Raw genomic sequence first — 10,481 nt, forward strand, 5'->3', positions numbered from 1 at the left:
ATTTCCCCTTACCAACCTGCACGAGTAGAGGTATGTTAGGCGAAATAGTCAGGCTGGGTTGCCGTGTCCACTGCAGCTGGAAAGCGCATGCGTTTTTCTTAAAGACAGCACTGGCGCTGCCTCGTGGTAACCCTCTGACGACATCATGCTCGTAGAAGCTGCGCTGAAGGTCTGGTCCACGTGGAGCAGTTGAGAATCGTCAATATCAACGCGATGTAGACAATTCTCGTGGGCTCCCGATAAGATGCATACTTTGCCCGTGGCGATGAGCAGGCACCCAGATCGTCCGAGCACGAGTAAAGGCGCGTTAGGCAACATAGGTTAGGTTGCCGTTTCCAGGTGTTTCATTTTAATTCGAAAAGATTTTTTACAAAACAGTCGTAAAAGATGCACTAATACGGTTTGTGCAGCTGATTTATACGGCCAGGGAACATTATGCGGCTGGCTAATCTTTGCGATAAGTCCGATAATTAACTAAACTTCCTTAATTAACTTTTTAATTAGTAAGATATTTATATGGTTTCAATATAAAACATGTTGAGCGTAATCGAAAACCACTATATCCACCAATTTTAGAACGACTTCAAGCTCATGGGAAACTCGGGGGTGCACCAAAGTTGCCACTCGTGCAGCCGGTGCAAAGCTAGCAGTGGCAAAACAAGGACACTAAGATTATCATATCGTTCCGCCATTGCTACTTTTACGCCGGCTGCACAACTGGTAACGTTGGTGCGCCCCTGAGTTTCCCACGAGCTTTCAGTCGGACTAAAATTCACTGATATAGTGGTTTTCAATTATGTTCAGCATGTTTCGAATTCAAATCATATGATTATTTTTACTAATTTAAAAGTTAATTAAGGAAGCTTTGTTTACTATCCGACTTATCGCAAGGATTAGCCAGCCACATAATGTCCCCTGGCCGTATAACTAACCTAAACAAACCGTATTAGTGCATAGTTTAAGAATGTTTTGCAATAAATCTGGTCGAATTAAAATGGAGCACCTGGTATATATCTGTCAGGTGACGTCAAGTTTTCCGCTAAGTTTAGCGCGAAAACTACATTGGTGTATAGTTCACATGACGTCAGGTTACGTGACATCTAAATCCCCGCAAAATTTAGGGGGTTTGTGTTTTAGGAATTTAGGAATTTGTGTATAGGTCATCTGACAAATTTTTCCGCAAAATCTGTCGGGGCAACTGAATCGGTTTGTATGTTCGGTGACATCAGGTCACGTCACATCATATTTACAGCTAAATCTAACGAAGTAAATTAATGGGTGAATAGATCATGTGACGTCAATTTACCGCTAAATTTACCATGGAACTTCGAACCAAGCAGGGATCGTCAATATTTAGCAGTTTTAGCCGCTCCTGAAGGAATATTGCACCGATTTTTGCCATGTTCCTCTTTCTGAGACAATGACTCTAAGGGGACATCCTGGTTTGTGGGTTTTTGCGCTGAACAATAATTCAAGGTTTCGATTTTTGTGGCAATTAATAGAAGAGCAGAGCTTTTTTAATTCGAGTGATTGACAAAATTGTCTTGGCTCTCTTTTAATCTTGCTCAATGCGACCTCTTTGTGGCAGTTGAGGACTGAGGCAGTGGCTTCTAATGCCTTAGCACCATACGTAACTTTGTTCATGACCACAAAACCACCTTATATATGTTCGTGATTCATTTTGTAATTATTTTTGTCATTTTTGTAACTCTTCGACACGGCTGTATTAGTATTATTCTCCTTTATTTTCCTTTTCTTTCTCTTCTATTTTCCTTTTTCTATTCATCTTTGTTTTTCTTTTTCTTTCGCCTTCCTCCGTTTGCCTTGTCTTTCCTCTTTTCTTCCTTGGCAGCCTATTCCTTGGGCTCGAAAAAGAGGAAGTTTGAAATACAAATCAGTTGATAGTTCAGCGCTGTGTGAGTATTTTTTTGTGTGTTTGGATTTTGAGCAACTGTCTACCTGTGCGCTGGTTCGTAATGATGCCTTACCAACTCGCCCAATCTGCAGTATTAACAGTCGCCGCACCGCCGCTCGCCTCCCTTCCTCGTCTCTTCGCCCAAACTCCCGTCTTCGTCATCACTGAAAGCTGAACTAAAGCTGGGATGGTAAGTGCTGGGGCCAGTTGGTGCCCCATTTAAAAAAAATAAAGCGCGAAAAAGAGAAGAGGGAGCGACGTAAACTACAAGTGTATCAAAACTATTGACAGTAAACCGTCGACAGTACTATCGATAGGTTTACGATAGTCGACTAGCGATATTTTTCCGATAGTCGATTAACGATAATTTTCCGATAGTCGACTATCGATAGTACTATCCATAGCTCTTCGATTGTTGGCTACCGATAGTGCTATCGATAGTACTGTCGATAGTTTCTTTACTAACGATGTTTTGCACCACTAGCACCGGGACGTTTACGGCATCGGAAGGCAGCCGAGAAGCGCGGAAGACAAGTGCCAAGCCAAGCAAGCGTCGTCAGTCGTTGTGCGAGACTCGGAAAGTGTGCGTGTGTGGGGGGAGTCATACTAACCCCCAAATGTGTATTTTATCTGTTTCGTTTATTATAAATGTAAATTAAACCAGTTCTACGTATTACTTTTAAGCAAGATGTTTCACTCCACCAATGTGGACTTAGTGGTCGCCTTCGAGAAGGAAAATCTCTAACATAAGTGAAAAGTGGGATTGGCAACCATACCACCGGAACTTACAGCGGAACGATAGACAACGCATGCAAGGCCGAAAGAGAGAAGAAAACATACACGGTACAGGCCCAGTGGCAAGATCGAACAAAGAAAGTCGTCGGCAAGCGTCCCGACTGTGCGATATGAGTGCGAAAAGTGCGAAGAGTGCGAAAAACCGAGCAAACATCCCCGGCGTGGTCAAATCCAAGAAAGCGAGGGTGCTGAGCGACTTTTCATTTTGCGTAACTTTTGAGGCTGACGAGCGACCAAGGAAAGCTTAGAAATTTCAATGTACGCGTCTATTGCTTTGCATAGGCCAATTAGGAGCGTGTTGTGCGACCTCTGCGTTTAGGTTAAGCGCGCTGAGGCATTTCATTTAGTCTACATGGTGCGTTATTTTTGTGGGTGCGTGATCAAAGTGTACCGTGCGTATCGTGTTAAGGTGATTCAACTTGTGGGTCTGTTAAGAGATTGTGAGTGTGTTTTATATTATGTCGGGCAGATTGTGCGAATTCTCAGTTAAGTTATGGAGGCAGAGCGTCCAGTTGCACTTTGAGCGTATCGCGTAGCACTCGACTGCAGTTGCGTTCAGCAACTCGTGAGTAAAGAGCGCTGTGCGCCAATCGTGTGTTGTCGACTTTAGTGGTTTTCATGTTTCGAGATTGCAATGTAAGGTATTCAGTGTCGGTAGAAATATTAGTTATTGCACGAAATGGCGAACCAGGACCATTCATTCACCGTGGTTGAATTAATGAAGATGATTCTCAAGAAGGACAACACCATCAGAAAATTTCTCTGCGAGTGGAAGGGAAAAAGAAGGCCAAATACCAACTTTCCAGGTCATGCCATAGCTAAGGAAGAGTATAATAGATTATTGCGGAGAAGGTGATTCAGCTACTGCATGTGATTGGCTGGAGAACCTTGAAAGTACGGCTCCGCCTCGTAAATGGCCCAGGAATGTCAGCTAGAGACAGCTAGGTTTTGCTTCGACCAGCACTAGACTGGTACCACAACCGCCGTTCACGCATCCCATCTTGGGATGAATGTGAGGAACATTTACGAAAAACGTTTATTAGCCAGACAAACGCGGCGGAGCGTTTCCGCAGGAGGAACGAGAGAGTGCAGCAGCGAAATGAGAGTACGCTGACATACCTCCACGCCAAGGTACCATTGTGCGGACAAGCAAATATGCTTTTGCGTCACTCGAGAACCGTTACTCATAGGCCCGAGGTCCAGGGACCTCTGTACAATGCTAATGGGTCGAGTGCATTACGACGAAAGTGACCTTATGCACGACGTCCAGGACGTAATAAACGTTTTGGATAAGTGCGTGAGAGAGATACGAAGAGCGAAACAGCAAAAAGGTCCAACACGAGATCACCACCTGAAAAGGACACTCGGGATCAGCGAAAGACAAAGGACAGTCGCCCGGCAGTAACGAATGAAAGGGGGGAACCAAAATGCTGTAGCTGTGGTAAATTTGGCCACATCTCACGAGATATTCCGGAGGCGAGACTATCACTCAGGTTTCTGAGATTCAACAAGGTGGGACACACGCAATGTTATTGCACGAAGATGACCCCACGAGTTGAAGCGAAGAGTGCGAGCGAGCCGATTGAAGGAGGCCGAGGAGTGCATCCGGAAGGATGTCCCGTGAAACGGGGATCGGTCGATAATTGGATTGATTGACACCGGAAGTTCTGGGTGTAGCCTACGCGCATCTGCAGCAGCGCGTTGTGGTGCAAAGCTTTCTAGAGGAAGAAGAGTCCTTTATGGCTTCGGAAACACAAGTACTCTGACAGCGAAAGCCATTGGCGGTGGAGAGCTGACCTTGAGGTTAACGGCATCACAGCGAAGGAGATTCAAATCATGGTGGTCCTGGACGAAGCTCAGTCACTTGACTTACTAGTCGGCCGCTCATTCACCGAGCTCCCTTACGTTGCGTACGCTATTGTTGGTGGATGCTTGCGGTTCTGGAACAAGATGGACTGCCCATTTGTTCAGCTGGAGCCACTGGACGACTGTTCATATATCTGCGCGTGAAGGCGACGGAGAGAACAGCGCTCCAGGCGGAGACGGTTAACTGGATTACGCCGGCGGCTGAATCCGACATTACAGGTCCTGTTTTATGGAATAGCTGCGGACATAGGATACTCGTTGACATCAAGAAGGGAGAGGATACTTTGCCTGTATGTCCGAGCAACTGTGAAGATATGGTCAGCAAGAAGGGACAACAACTGGGTCGTATAACACAAGTCGAAATCGTGGATAACCCTGAAGCGGGTGAAGAGTGCGAAAACCAATAACAAGAGACCAATTTGAAGTGGGTCCATGAGTGACCGAAAAACAGAAGACATTGTTTCTCCATCTGTTGAACGAACATCGAGAATGCTTGCCAATGAATCTGAGCGAGCTCGAATGTACGTACGTCTGTCCTCGAAATGGACGTTAAGGAACTACCTGGAAGCTCACCACTGGTGGTACGCCCGTACCCCCTCCCGTCTATTGACGACGGACTCGAAGGACTGTCCGGAGCCAAACTGCACACAGTTCTTGATTTTGCGCACGGTTATCTGCAAGTGCCGCTTACTGACGAAGCGAAGAGTAAGAGCGCGTTCACCACATCGGATGAGACGATCGACACTTGCCGAGAATGATGTTTGAACTTACTGATGCCCTATCAGTCTTCCAACGCCCAATGAACCGCGTGTTAGGAGCGCTAAGGAGAAAGGTGGCCATGTGTTACCTTGACAATATACTGATTCCAGCGGAAAATTTGCAGGAGCTCATCCAGCCACTGCGACAGGTGCTGGAGGCTTTCAGGAAAGCAAACTTGACCCTCCATCTCGGCAAGTGGTCCTTCGCAAGGGACAATGTGAACTTCTTGGGATTTCGGTTGACAAATGGAGAGGTACTACAACCAGGAGAAGTCGAGGTGCAGGCAATTTTAGAATTCCCCGCGCCGTAAAGTGCCCACGTCGCTAGACGAATTTTACGGTTAACGAGTTTCTTTAGACGATTTTTACGGTTAACGGGCTTCTTTAAAGGCTTCATCCCAAAGCTTGCATTAATCGCTGAACCACTCACCACGCTTACAGGAAGGATGCGGCGTTCGTTCGGAACCCCCAGCAAGAAGAAAGCTTCCAGACTTTAAAATTGAAGCTCATGTGTGAACCGGCGCTACAAGGCGGCAGAGGCGCTGTCAGGCATCATGTCTTTATCTCTGCCCCCTCTGCGGATTGTAATCCGCAAAACCAATAAAGAAAAAAAAAATAATAAAGAAAAAAAACTGTACAACTCAAATGCAGAGACCGAGTTACATACGGACGCAAGCGCAGAGGTGCTTGTAGCGATGCTTCTTCAGCGGAAACACGACGAATGGCACCTTGTTCATTGTACCAGCAAGAGGACGACGGAAGCAGAGAGCAACTATCATTCTTAGAAGCTTAAGCTAATGGTCATCGTTCGGGGTGTGAATCGGCCTAGATGATTGTTATTGGGTATTAATATTTTCATTGGCACCAACTGTCAAGCTCTGGTCTACTTGAACGGGTAAGGCATCCAGCAGCCTCAAATTTCCCGCTGGTACGATTTGATTCAGGAGTTTGATTTCTCAATCAAGCATCCTCCCGGATCGCCGATGCTTCATGCGGGCTCCCTTAGCCGAGGTCCTGTAGAAGAGTCAGCAGACAGAATGGACGGAATCATTGAGGAGCGTTTCGAGGTCCTTTTGACCTGCTCTTTTGAAAACCAAGTGATCGTTCTACAAAAAGAGAAAGACGAGCTGAAAGGGCTGGTGAACATATAAAGGAGATGGTAAGACCCAAGGACTATTCACTGACAGACTGAAGACTCGCGAGAGAAATTTAAAAGGGTGGCAAGAAGAGGTTCAAGCTTGTGTTACCAAAATGCATGCAAAAAGCAGTGGTTGTGCAATCCCACGACTTAATGGGCCACTGTGCAACTTGACAGAACAATCACCAAGATCCAAGAGAGTTTCTGGTTTCCATGAATGCGAAACTACGTTCGGAAACGCATCTCACAGTGTTGCGAATGCATCTCCTACAAGCTACCTGCTTGTGAACGGGAAGGTCTCCTTAACCTTATACCGCCAGGCAAGCCTCCGTTTCAGGAGATGCACATGAACCAGGTGGGTATATTCGTTCAAAGCAAGAAACGGAACAAGTACCGCCATAATTGACAAACTGAAAAAATTCGTGAGACTTTTCGCAGTGTGCGACACATGAATCAAGCACGTACTGTGGGCTCTGCAGGAGTTTATCCTGGAAAGAGACCTACCACGAACACTAATCATAGAGAGGGGCAGCTGTTTTATTTCACGAGGGTTTGACGAGTTTTGGGGTGCGCGAGCCATACGCCACGTGCTGAAGTCTACACGACACTCACAGTCAAACGGTCAAGTAGACACGGTAGACAGGACAGTACTGCCTGTCATCACGACGTCCATGAGAGACTCCCAGCAGCGCGCCCGGGATGAAAAGCTGACTCAAGCTGGATGCAACTTGAACAACTCCGTGAATAAGACATCGAGAAAGACTCCCTTTGAGGTGCTACACGGATATCAACCGAACTTTCACAAAACCACATTGAAGCGGCTTGCTGAATCTGAGGATACAGAGTGTCAAGACCCCAAGGAAACGTAGCAAAAGGCGCGACAACATCTCACTCAGGAACAACAAAAACTGAAAACTGCGTACGATACTTTCCTGCAAAGATGCACGATGTCCGGAGACATAGTCTTTATGAAAAAAGCCGCAGAACCAACAGGCAAGCCAACGAAGGCTCAGCCGAAGTACAGAGGGTCTTTGGTTGTGACACAGGTTCTTCCGCCAGACATATATCGTATCAGAGAGCTACACAAGACTAAAACCTCCAGATTTGCAACTACAGCACACGTTTTTTAGCTGAAGGGCTGCACGTCGACTAACAAAAGGACGCACTTGGAAGACGACGACACATCATCGCCAGGAGATATAGAATCCTCCAAGGAGGACCATACCGTCCAGCTCCTGAGGCGTTCTGCACGTAAGCGGGCGATTCCGAAATGAGCACATTTACAACTTTTTTTTTTGCGGATATCTATTTTTATGTGTATATATCACGCCGTGCATTCAAGCTTCATTTTGCTGTTAATGTACGTGTATTACCTAAATTTCATTATCAGCGTTTTGTTGGGTGTTAGTGTTGTCGTTAACGAGGACGTTAACGGAGTCAGGATGCCCGACTGTAACCGAGCTCTGTGTGTATTGATAATTTGTTTTTCGTGAAGCGCGCTCTTAATTATATCAGAGAGCTCACTGAGTACGAACTTCATGGTACCCAAAACTGGTGTTTATAGACCTTTGACCGGAAGTGCTCTTTTTAGCCTCCACCGCAAGGAGCAAAAGCGAACAATAATCTCGAACCCAGACGCTCACGGCGAGAAGGGGCTGCCTCGTCCTGCGCCGCTGCTTCCCGCCGCGGGCTTCTTCGCTGGTGTGCCGACTGCCGTTTCGCCGGATTAGGTCCTGTTTACCGTGGTATGTGAGTATAGTGCCCGTAATGTGAGAGCCGTTTGTCCATACGCCACTTTGCCGCTGTTGGTTTCCATCTAGCCGAGCCAGAAAACATCTCGCGACGAGTTGACCGCGCCACGAGTAACGAAGAAAAAGCAAACATGGCGACGGTTTGTACGATTGCTTTGGTGGCTCCGGTGTTGCGTGTCTTCAACGTCCTCGTGAGAAGATTCCCCTGCCCTTCGAAGTTACTGCAGGCACCACGAGTGGCAGGAAAGATGTGGAATCATCGTCTCAACTACAAATAAGCAGGCTTTCACGAGCAACGACGATGCCGAGCAGCCGCTCGGCACCGTTGTGTCGTCAGATGTTCTACAGCGCCGAGGTATTTTTATTTATCATTTAGAATGGTTTCAAGAGTGAGAAATTAATCTATTTCGCGGATTGTTAACGCCGAGTCTAGTGCCCTCCGTTGCAGTGCCGTTGTCGCGCAAAGTGCAGAGAAAACCGGGCGGCGATGGCGGCGGTGCTCTTTGATCGCTTTTATCTTGCGCCGTCGGGTTCACGGAGTCCGGAGTAAACGCACGTACTACGTACGTGCGTCTGCTGGATCGGGGTTTTGGACTGCCTCAAAACTCTTTCTCACGCGCATTTTCCTTGTGAAGCTTAGTAGCTCATTACACCTCGTCGTCGACTGCGCACATTTGACTTCGACGCACGAGCCTGCGTGATGGGAATTTCATTGCCTAAGATCTTTGGTGTGCTGTAGCGAGGGCTAATAAAATATCACCGCGAACTTCTGAAGAAACGAGTCGAAGTTTCGTCTGTTATCATAACTGATCGCCTGTCACAATAATAATCAGTAGCGTTCCTAGACTCCGCCCCCACAGGCACCCTGCTTCGTTGCTCAATAGTAAGTGTCTCCTGGTACCTCGTAGAATTCCAGCTCCCACTTCAAGTAAGTACCATCCTTTAGAACTGGCAATTAATAGTTTCGAACCCAGACGGTCGCAGCGCGTGTATGTGTTTGTGTGTGTGGGGGGGGGGGGGGGCGATAGACCGCGACCTTTCGCAGTACTAGCACGTTGCCGGCGTCGGTCTTGTTTACCGCCGTGTAATGTATCAGAGCGATTCGTCCGGACGGCACTGTGCCGTTGTTGGTTGTACGAACAACCAGAGGAAGCGCAGGGTTCTTTTGGACACCCACTGCCCGTCACACAATTCCCTAAGAAGCGAGTGCGGATACGACGTCTACGGCTTCCACAAGTTTCCGTCCCATGCAGCTTCTCGGCAAGAATGGACAGCCGCAATCAGAAGAAAAAACTTCACTCCGAGCAAGAACTCAAGAGTGAGTGCCAGTGTAGCAATAGTATTTTTTATACGTACGTTTGGCGTGCGTGATGGATGCAAAAGAGGTGGTCACTCCTCCGTGATCAGTCGGCAGGTCGTTTACGTCGTGTACGTACGCCAGCTACGAATGGTACCTTGTTTCGGTTTAGTCGATTGTGAACGAACAGCAGGTACTGGAGGAAAGCGAGTGGGGGCTCAGGTTGAACATTAAATATGTACCATCAATCATCTCTACTTGCGTGGAAACCATAACTTTGTCCTGCAGAAATATGTGCATTTTCTACAGTTTAGAAAATGAAAGGAACTCCAAACAAAATGAAGGGGGCCCAACGCCTCAAAACTGTACTGGTTTCACTAACTGCGTTAATTACTTCATCAAATCCCATTAAGCAAATAAGACACGCTGGTATAACTTTAGTAAAAGGGCTGAAGCCTGGGCTAGTGGTGGTTTTGCTTTTGTTTATTGTGCTTTTTTAGGATGACTAGCTTTGGTATATTTTAGTTGGATCCATAGAAGCACCTACAGCTCAGCAATTGAGTTTTCTACAGAGGTGTAGCAAATCCAATAGCTGAAGGCACTTGAATTTACTCTATATGCTGGAAGGAAGTGAATGACAAGATCTATAACTTTTAATGTGACTGTTTTGATGAATGTTATGTTTTTCCATACCCACCGACAAAACACGAACCAGAATTTGAAAGGTAGTGATTGCATGTAGAAAACTTCGATGTCATCAACATTCAACAAGATTTCATTTTGATTGTTCTGGAATCACAAGAGCTGCACTTCTATCCACGAAGAGCCAGAGGCGGTTCACAAGCCAGTTTTGAGGAATACTGCTGTTTGTTGTTGACCTTGTGACCTCGTAGCTAGCAAATATATTTGGGGTCTCTCATGGTGCATCGTAATATCCTATACACATTTTGTCCCCCAGGTG

Source organism: Ixodes scapularis, unplaced genomic scaffold (genome assembly GCF_016920785.2).
Source record: "Ixodes scapularis isolate PalLabHiFi unplaced genomic scaffold, ASM1692078v2 PGA_scaffold1__304_contigs__length_218370807, whole genome shotgun sequence".
Taxonomy (NCBI): Eukaryota; Metazoa; Arthropoda; class Arachnida; order Ixodida; family Ixodidae; genus Ixodes; species Ixodes scapularis.